The sequence below is a fragment of the Neophocaena asiaeorientalis genome, unplaced genomic scaffold (assembly GCF_003031525.2).
Source record: "Neophocaena asiaeorientalis asiaeorientalis breed wild unplaced genomic scaffold, Neophocaena_asiaeorientalis_V1.1 scaffold133, whole genome shotgun sequence".
Lineage (NCBI taxonomy): Eukaryota > Metazoa > Chordata > Mammalia > Artiodactyla > Phocoenidae > Neophocaena > Neophocaena asiaeorientalis.
The window spans coordinates 7817767-7827977 of record NW_020174429.1 but is presented as its reverse complement, the minus strand read 5'-3'; positions in this window follow the sequence as shown (position 1 = coordinate 7827977).

Sequence of the window (10211 nt, the reverse complement as noted above, 5' to 3'; positions counted from 1 at the left end):
TTGGCCTATAAACTCAAATACTTATTAACGCTGTAAATATGCCTTTTTACTGGCTGGCTGACAGCTCCCATGCTTTCTGTGCTGTCTCCTTAAACATTTATGAGTGCTCATGAATATGCAAATACACAATCTAATGTCTGCAAATGGTTGCAAGTACAAATGCTATGTTAATATTTCATACAGTGATGGGAGCAAATCAACAATCATAAATTTTGAACAAATATGTTGCCTCGTTAATAACTAATGAAGCAGTGCACTGAACAGAGGATTTGGCATTTAACTCTAGAAGTGGTGTTTAAATAGAGCCTATCAGGCAAGGCCACTGCTTCTAAAATTTCACTAAGATCTGCTCCTTCCAGGGTGGTTTCTGTCTGGGGAGGTGGCAGGGGTCGGGGGCAGTATTTGAAAAGAGAAGATTCCATAATAGTTGGTTTAAAAACTGAAACTCCATTACCTGGTAGAAATAAAAATAATTTGCATAACTAATAAATTGCCTTAAAAGTGGACCTGCATGGGGCTTCCCTGGTGGTGCAGTGGTTGAGAGTCCGCCTGCCGATGCAGGGGACGCGGGTTCGTGCCCCGGTCCGGGAAGATCCCACATGCCGCGGAGCGGCTGGGCCCGTGAGCCATGGCCGCTGAGCCTGCGCGTCCGGAGCCTGTGCTCCGCAACGGAAGAGGCCACAACAGTGAGAGGCCCGCGTACAGCAAAAAACAACAACAACAACAACAAAAGTGGACCTGCATGACCAAGGAGTGTGCTTGATTTAGTGTTTCCACTTTCCTGGGAGCTGATGAAGACGGGTAGTATCAGCAGAGAAGAGCATAAACACTTAGTGGAAACATAGAACTGTAAACCTCAAAGAAATTTGGTGGGTTAACCCCTTTAGTTCCTCATAAGACTTGAAGAGGTGAAGTATTACCTTTAGTAGCAGGGCCTGTCCTGGGCTCATAGCTTTTGGTTCATGGTCTCAATCCATCCACACTTTGCCATGCTGCTACCTCTCCAGGGTACCAATTTCTTAAGGAATCCAGTGTCCTGGTTAATCAAATATTAAAGTGAAAACTCACAATTACTGTATGTCCGAGAGACTATGTCAAAGATTTAGAACTGAATAAAATGTCAATGCAGATCCAAAAGTCCTTTGATATTTTTGGGTGCCAATATATTTATCAATTAGATTAAAATCCTTTCTGTCTCCGAAAGTTTGAACACTTTCAGTGGGCTCTTCCTTGGGTGAGATACTGATGCTTCAGAATTTTTCAGCCTCCCTGAATTATCATACAGAGTATCAGTGACCTTTTTATAGACCTACAGGATTAAGATGTATGGTACACTGGATAAACTAGTATTGAGCATATGGTATATCCTGGAAGATCCTTTTAAAAAATAAATTTTTGATGTCAGCCTAATTATTTATCATTTGTGTTATCTTCATGAAAACCATCACAATACTTTTGATAGTAGTAGTACTTTACCATTTTTAAAGTGCTTTCTTATATATTATTTCATCTTCACAAGTTGCCCCATAAATAGGTATAATTATGTACACTTTACAGATGAAAAACTCCATCTGAGAGAAGTTAAGTCATTTGCTAAAGGAGAAAAAATGACAAATCTGGTTATTTGAATGTGTGAAAATTGGAGTTTTTATTACACACAGCTTTATAAAATAGTCTCCAAAATATTCTTGACTTTTTTAAATGGGATCCATTTATGTACCTGGACCAATTTTCTTTCATCTCCTCTTACTCATATTGCACATTTGGTTAGCCTCGTTCTCTTGGTTACTCAAGTCCCTATCCAAGTAGAAAATAAAGTATTTATGGGTTGGCAATAATTTCTTTGGTTTTGAATTTCATGCTCAGTGATAGTGATGTATTAAAACACCCCTTTGTAAGGATCTTTGTGGTGATGGAACTCTTGTGTATCTTGACTAAGGTGGTGACTACAGGAATCTACACATGCAATAAAGTGGCATAGAACTAAATACACACACACACCAGTGCATGTAGAACCAGGGAAATCCAAATAAGATTGGTGGGTTGTATCAATGCTAACTTCCTGGCTGCGGCATTCTACTCTAGTTCTGTAAGGTGTTACCACTGAAACTGAGTCAAAGTACGTAGGATCTCTCTGTATTGTTTTTTACAATTGCAGATGAATCTATAGTCATTCTAGAAATTACAGTTTATAAAACTACAATTAAAAGACAATTAAACTGATTCACTTTGTTATAAAGCAGAAACTAACACACCATTGTAAAGCAATTATACCCCAATAAAGATGTTAAAAAAAACACACACAAAAATACAATTAAACTAAATCTCTCTAAAAAGCCCTTTCTGATTAGTTGACATTGAATAGTTTGCACAATTCTTCAGGACACTTTGGACCCAGCGGGGCAGGAAAGATATTTTAATATGTTTTATGCTCTGACATTAAGCCATTACACCCATGGCGTCGGGTGGTTGTAGTAGAGCGGCTGTCAGGTTTAGGGTCCTGGACATTAACTAATTCTTCTATTCTATAGCAATGTGATTTTGAGCAAGTCTCTTTCCTCTTTGAATCTGTTTCCTCATTTATAGAATACTCTGATCAGATTAGCACAGAGCTCACTCTTCATATACAGAGGCCTTACCTCCCCATCCACCAAACTTCCAATTTACCCCACTCACCATATCCATGGTAGGTATCTCTTTTACTTTCCTTTAAAAACATTCTGGATTTACCTTTTTAAAAAAGGACATTTTGTATTATGGAAAAATTTATGCAAGATGGAATATTTTAATGATTCCTCGACAATAATCAACTCAAGGTCAATCTGGTTTTCTCTATTCCTCCACCTGCTCCCTAGCCAGCACCATATCCCGCCCCCTCCCTCATTTTGAAACAAATCACCGACGTAGTAGTATTTCATCTGTAAATATTTGAGAATGTATATTTGAAAGAAACAATCAGAAAACGTAATCACACCACCATGATCACATCTAAAGCGTTAATAATTCCTTAATATCATTAAATGTTCAGCATGCAGATTTCCCTGATGTCTCATGATTTTTTAAAATAGGCTGTTCAAATCATTATCCAAATGAGGTCACAGCAGATATTTCTATGCATGTTTTTTTCTGCTGATCCAGTAATGCCTCAGAATCTGTCTCAACACAGCACTCCAAACCACGTCACTCCACAGATCAGAGGGGCCACATAGGGGAACTGAATCTAATTTGCTTTCCCTGGACTAGAGTTCTGATAAGTCCACTTAGACCAGTGGTTTCTGATTGATTAAGTCATTACTGAGACGCTGATAAAAAGCTGGTGGTTTCTTTCTCCTAAGATTAATCATTAACATTTTTTCCAAAAATATTTTTAAAAAGTAACATAAATGTAAAAAGTATATTTAAAATTTTTAAATAGATTTTATTTTAAATATATATTTCAAAAATAAAACTCCTATGTTTGATCTCGGCTTCTATGTAAGTGGTTAAGACCAGGGAAGTTGAGGTCCAGTTTACTAGGGTTTGAATCAAATCGTCATCACTTATTTACTCTATTACTTTAGAACACTATTCTAACATCGTTTTTGGAATCCAGAAAGATAATACTAGAAATCCCTGCTTGTTTGAAGGTCTGATTCCTGAAAACCTCAGTCTTTCTGAACAGAGCCATCATCCTGAAAATGACAGGGTTTGGGGGCAGAGGAAAGAACTTATAAGGAAAACAAGTTTTCTAAGGTTAAAGATGGAGCTGCCCTTACCATGAGACCTGCCAGAGCTGCTGGTGAGAGACGCCACAGGAGCATTAGGAAAGAACAGCATCTTGGGGTCATTTTAGAGTGGGGGGCAAATGGGGCTCTAACATCCTCTGAGGGCATCCTTGTGCCTCTGAGGGCATCCTTGGGTTGCAGAAGAGCCAGAAAAGGATGTTCTTAGGATGATCCAAGGACACATTAAAAGTGTATCCAAAGACACTGAGAAAGAAAACTGTGTTGTACTTTTTTAAAGTTCTACTTTTTAGAACTAGAGAATAAGGTGTCAGGTACTTCACATAGGATGAAAACACACACATACACAAAATGGGGCAACACTATACTCATTTAGATAAAAAAATATATATGTTCAGAGCGCTTCCAAAACCATTCTGCATTTTTCTTTTTTAGCACTTTCTGGCACTATACAAGTTGCAGGATCCACACTAGTCATAGAATCTGGTGCTCTGGGGTCTGAAAAGGTAAGGTTTTGGCCCGTATACTGGAGCTTCTGACTCTGTCCTATTAAAAGCCCCGTCTTCTTTAAATGTGGCCAATCAGCATCTTCTGTAGTTTTCCATTTCCACAATCCTCTAGAATGTTGTAGAAATGGAGTCATGCTTAACCCACTGGCAGAGCAAAGTTATGAAAGAAAGAAAACACCACCAAACCAGGAAAGGCCAAGAGATTCTTCTGAAGCCAAGAACACAGCTAAGTCACATGGGCCAAAAACTGAATTTGGGTAAATGGGTCCTACTATCTCAGCAGAGGGGGAACACAGAGGAGACTGAGTTTGATTAAGCTAAGACCAAACTCTCTCCTGGACCTGAAGTTCCCCAGGAATCTTGAAAACAGATTGTGTTTGGAAGACAGGGTATCTAAACCAAAAGCTGCCTGAACCAGCCCAGACCAGGGAGCCAGCCAATCTGGACCGGATTATAGTTTTCCTCCCCTTTAATGATGTTTGGGACGCTGGACTGACATAAGGCCTGGTGGGTGGCAATGACAGACGGAGGATGGGAGAGCTTTGGGATTTTTCGTATCGGAGTGAGAAAGAAAACCAACTGTGGCCACCAAAGGTGGTGAGTGAATAGAGCACAATAACATTTTCATAAGGCATCAGACTGACCAGTGTCTGAGTGCTGGGGTGAGCTTTGGGTGTTGTGGTGGGAGAGTTTATTCAGAATTTCCAGAGACCTTTATGAAACCACAGAGTTGGGTACCACTGGTGAAGACCTTTTTAATCTCTGCTTTAATTGATGAAATTTTTTTCACTTTTAAAATTTTTATACAGTTTTTAAAGGTTATTTTCCGTTGATGAATTCTTATTTTGAAATTGTAGCATCTATGACCCCACCTCTCCTACTCATCCTCAAAGTTTTCCCAGCCTTGACATTATACCTAAAGCTCAAACTGCACGGTCATCACTTCTTTCAGGAGAGCAGAGAATTAAAAACAAGAATAGGGAACAATCACCAAAGAGCCTCTCTTTTCTCTTTGATTCTTCCTTCTGTTCCAAATCTTCTCTTCGCCTCCACAATGGGTGTCCAATTAATCCACGTTAAATCGTTCTCAGAATTGCTCACATCTTCCCTTAGCTGTGAAGTATTGACTTGTTCCTGCCCTTGAAGTCTGAGAAAGTTTTTTATTTTTATTGCTAGACTAAACCTGTGTATATATATTTTTTTTTATTGGGGTATAGTTGTTTTACGATGTTGTGTTAGTTTCTACTGTACAGCGAAGTGGAGCTCCCTGTGCTATCCAGCAGGTTCTTATTAGTCATCCATTTTATACATATTAATGTATACATGTCAATCCCAATCTCCCAGTTCATCCCACCCTCCCATCCCCCTGCTTTCCCCCCTTGATGTCCATACGTTTGTTCTCTACATCTGTGTCTCTATTTCTGCCTTGCAAACTGGTTCATCTGTACCATTTTTCTAGATTCCACATATATGCATTAATATATTTGTTTTTCTCTTTCATAGTTCACCCTGTATAACAGAATAAACCTGTGTATATTTTTGAAGAGGTTTTTTTTTCCTTCATAAACTAAATAAACTAAACCGAAAAACCACAGCACAAAACAATTAGGATAGAAAGTATGAAAATTATCCTTAAGTTAGCAGCCTGGCAGCAGATAAGGAGGAACTTCCTAGGGGAAAATAATCCAGAGGGCATACATACACTGTTATTTTATAAACCAGATGGTGCCTTGTGGCGTCAAGAAGCCCCAATTTACTCTGCGGTGGTTGAACTTCTATGAAGTGTATTAGTGACATAAAAAATTTTTTAAAAGTAGATGCAACTTACAGAGTTCTTATTTATGATTAGGTTAGGGAGTGTCTGAAAATGAAAGGATCCAGAACAACATGGGAAGAGTGTGTAAGCAAGATTCACCCACTCACCTGACATATCCCTTCCCTCCCCCTCCATTGCTGAGCCAAACCCTCTAAGCCCCCTCCTCCCTCCACGCTACTTCCCTGACCATCCCACACAGGATGACAAAGCTTTTCCAAACGTGGAATCTGACCCAGGTTGGAAAATTGGCGCCCCTGCTTCCCCGGTGCTTTCCCTGGCTTGAGTTATTTGTACTCCCTGAGCCTGTTGCCTCGTTTGTAAAATAGGACTAATAACGACTCCCTCAATGGGTAATTATAAATGTTAAATTGGAACACAGTACGTGAATAACTAACAGTAGCCATGATTATTTATAGCAATAATAATGCTAAAACAGGTGATTTAGCACCTAATACAAACTCAAGGGTGATATTCAAATAGTTAATAAAAGTCAGGGCATGGGCACCATCCCATCAGAGCAAAGAGCTGCCCTGATCCCAGAGGGAGCAGAGATCACTGCTGTGCCCAGTGTTAACTCCTCAGTTGCTGGATTGTCAGGCAAGGGAGTGGGTGTCCTAAGGGAAGGTTGGTTTGAAGGGATCTGAGTAGCAGGTGGAGAACTCAGGAAGCTTAGAGCACTAATTATATACCACCCAAAGAAGAAGTACTAAACTATTTTAATTGCACGTACCCCTGTAGTGGGGAAAATATCAACTGTTAACCCTGCATAGAATGCCTTGTACTATTACTTACCATGTTATTAATCTGCCCAGGACTTATGTTCTCTGATAGATTACAAGCTAACAATAGAGTGTTGAAACTAAATTCTGTGCTTTTATTTAATTGAAGTATAGTTGATTTACAATATCGTGTATGTTTCAGGTATACAGCACAGTGATTCCGTTTTTTATATATATAGTTTAGTTCCTTGTGCTATACAGAGGTCCTTGTTGGTAAATCTTGTGTTTTGACTCTCCGAATAAAAAAGTCAACTCTCAGGCTTCCCTGGTGGCACAGTGGTTGAGAATCTGCCTGCTAATGCAGGGGACACGGGTTCGAGCCCTGGTTTAGGAAGATCCCACATGCCGTGGAGCAACTAAGCCCGTGAGCCACAACTACTGAGCCTGCGCGTCTGGAGTCTGTGATCTGCAACAAGAGAGGCCACGACACTGAGAGGCCCGTGCACCGCGATGAAGAGTGGCCCCCGCTTGCCACAACTAGAGAAAGCCCTTGCACAGAAACGAAAACCCAACACAGCCAAAAATAAATAAATTAATAAAATAGGCCAACTTGTTTACAAAGCAAAGTATTTAAAAAAAAAAAAGGCAACTCTCAGAGGTGTTCAAGAAACATTTACCATTTGGTTGTTACATAGAAGACTCTACTGCATGTTATTTCTATGTATCACTCATATCTTGACTACTTTTTAAAAGGAATTTATGGTGCTTTAACACACAGGACAATGGATGATTTGGAATTACATTAGGTCAACGGCAGTAACACAAGATCCTAGTAATAAAATGTGGTGAACCAAGTTGTGGTCTGTCTACAACAGAGCCTAGAGCTTTGCAACAACCAAAGCAAAAAGAGAAACTGATTTGTTGCACAGATTCAATTATTTAAGTTAAGGAAGCACATAAGCACAGCAGTATGTCCATCTAAGAGGAAATCGTTATCTTGGTAATTATCGGAGAGACACCGAGCAACACTGTGGGCATTGTTTCAAGAGCTGGCCTTCCTCTCCCTTGCATCTTTGCTCCTGAGCCCCTGACCCTCATCATCTATCTCTACCTCCCAGCTGTTCCAGAAGTCTTGTTGTCATCTCATCACTCCATGGCCTCCCATCCCCTGGAGTCTTTGCAGAAGTATCCCCTCTGCCTGGAATTCTCTTTCTTCAGTTTCTTCCTTCATCAAATTCACCCCCTCTTTGACACCTGTCCCCATCAGGCTGGCTCTGTGACACCCCCCATGCCACCCACTAACTAGGTCACCTGTATCCATTGCAGCTCAATGATCAGTTCAGGGAATTTATACCTTCTGCCTTCTACCCACAATTTCAAGTCTTTATGCTCTATCTGGTTTCAGGTTCAGGTACCTGGATTCTCTCTGACTTTTAGATGAAAAATTCACATAAACAGTTGGCTGGCTTTTGGTTTTTCTTCTCCCTGAGAAGGTAGACTTTTGGATCTCTCTTCTTTGTAACACATACTACAGTTCCAGGAGGGCATCAGCTTACCTTTGTGTGCATCAGAGAGAGTTGCCCAGAGAGACGAGCCAATGTGAAATGAAAACCTTATGGTTGCACGGTTCCGTGTCCTTTCCTTCCAGCGGGCAGCACTTCCCGCCAGCGCACACGGCCAAGCGAGTGGAGTGCAGCAGGAGTGCTGTGTGCATGGCAAAAACTTCACATCCCTAAGGTCCCACATCCCAGATTCCTGGGGCAACTCCTCAGCCTAGGCTCACAATGGGAAGCGGTCCATACAAAGCCATCCCTAGCTCCTCCAGGAGATATCTATTTCCTTTGAGTCTAGCTAATGTTCTGTAAGGCATAAAACTTCATAATGTGAAATCTTTGCTTGCGTGTCTGACTCCCAGGATTATGAGGCCTGGGTCATTTGTATATTTCTAGCACCTTTCGTTTACTTATCACTGCTCCAAAATTTTATTTTCAACAAATCAACGAATGAATATATAGCAGAAAGTTTTAATGGATCCCCACCATTTTCTTGATTAACTCCATTTCACTACCAACAGTCAACAGAACTGCAGTTATGTTTAAAGTCTTTCCGTTCACCAGGCAAAATGTTAGATTGGGAAGCTCTAGACAGACTTTTTGAGGAGAAGCTGGAGTCAAGTCTAGACAGGATATCCAGCTGATTGTTGGGTCAAAATTTTGCCAAAAGAGAGAGAATGTCTCTTTCTTAGCAAGTTAATTAGAAATAAATCATTGTGTAAGTTTGGGGTATACCACTTAGGGAAGGATTTTTAAATTCTGGGTTAAATTTTCTTCCCCTTTCGGTGACTTACGCTATGTCTCTACTGCTTTATAACACTGCAGTGCTATAAGTCCAGAAAAATTGCTCACTCTGGGCCATGGTTTGAACAGGAGTGATGCTCAACTCTGCAAATATGGGATGACTCAATACCTAGGCCCAGACCCTTTCAGTGAAATGTATATCTCATAAAAAGTATTACTTGATGACTTTTCTCAGCTTTATCCACTGAGGGAAAAGGGAACGTGAGTCTTGCAGATTGCCTAGATAAGGTACATTTCAATCTATTATCTATCTAAAGGCTTCTCCCAGAAGGTAGCCGGACTTGGGCGTTTTGAACTGTGAAGGCCACTACACGTCCAGAGAGCTCTTTCCACTGGTTCAATCCTTCATCCCAGTTTTTTGAAACAGACCAAAAGAATGCAAAGTTAGTGGGAGCATTATTATTTGTAATCTTCACATCTTCCCATCTTCATCCTTGGGAGTGGTAAATAGAGAAGAGATAATAATAAGAATAAACAGTAACACCTATAGAAAAATTTTCATTTGAGGTGAGAGTATAGGTGAGCCTAGACGTTTCTCATTAGTTAAAACACAGTGTGCTGCACATAGTAGGAAACCTATATGTGAAAGAATGAATCAGATGGGCTATAATCGAGCAGTACTGAACTGTGATGATCACAGCATGGAAACCAATAGCCAGCCTTAGATAAGAAGCCCATGAAAATTAAACTCTGTTTTAGGTCTATGATGAATATACATCAGCAAGCAAACCCCTCCATCACCCTGACATTGCTGAGTCTTACGACTCCTGGGTTCAAGAGCCTCCAGGTCCAGATCAGTCTTCTGATGAGCTCTCGGGCTTCTCATTGGTGGAATTATACAGAAGGAGAAATCATAATAATGATAATAAAACCCACCCTTGAATTCCTAGTATGCACCTGTCCCTGCATAATCCTGAAATACAGGTTTTGTGTAACTGCTTTTATATGTGAGTCTTAATTCAGGGAGCTGGGGCTGAATCTTAATTTGGACGTACGCACATCTTAAACACAAAACCTGTGCCCTCTGTATTTGCACCAGCCATGGAAACGCTCCTTTGAAGGAGTCAGATTAGGATTGGGAGAAATAA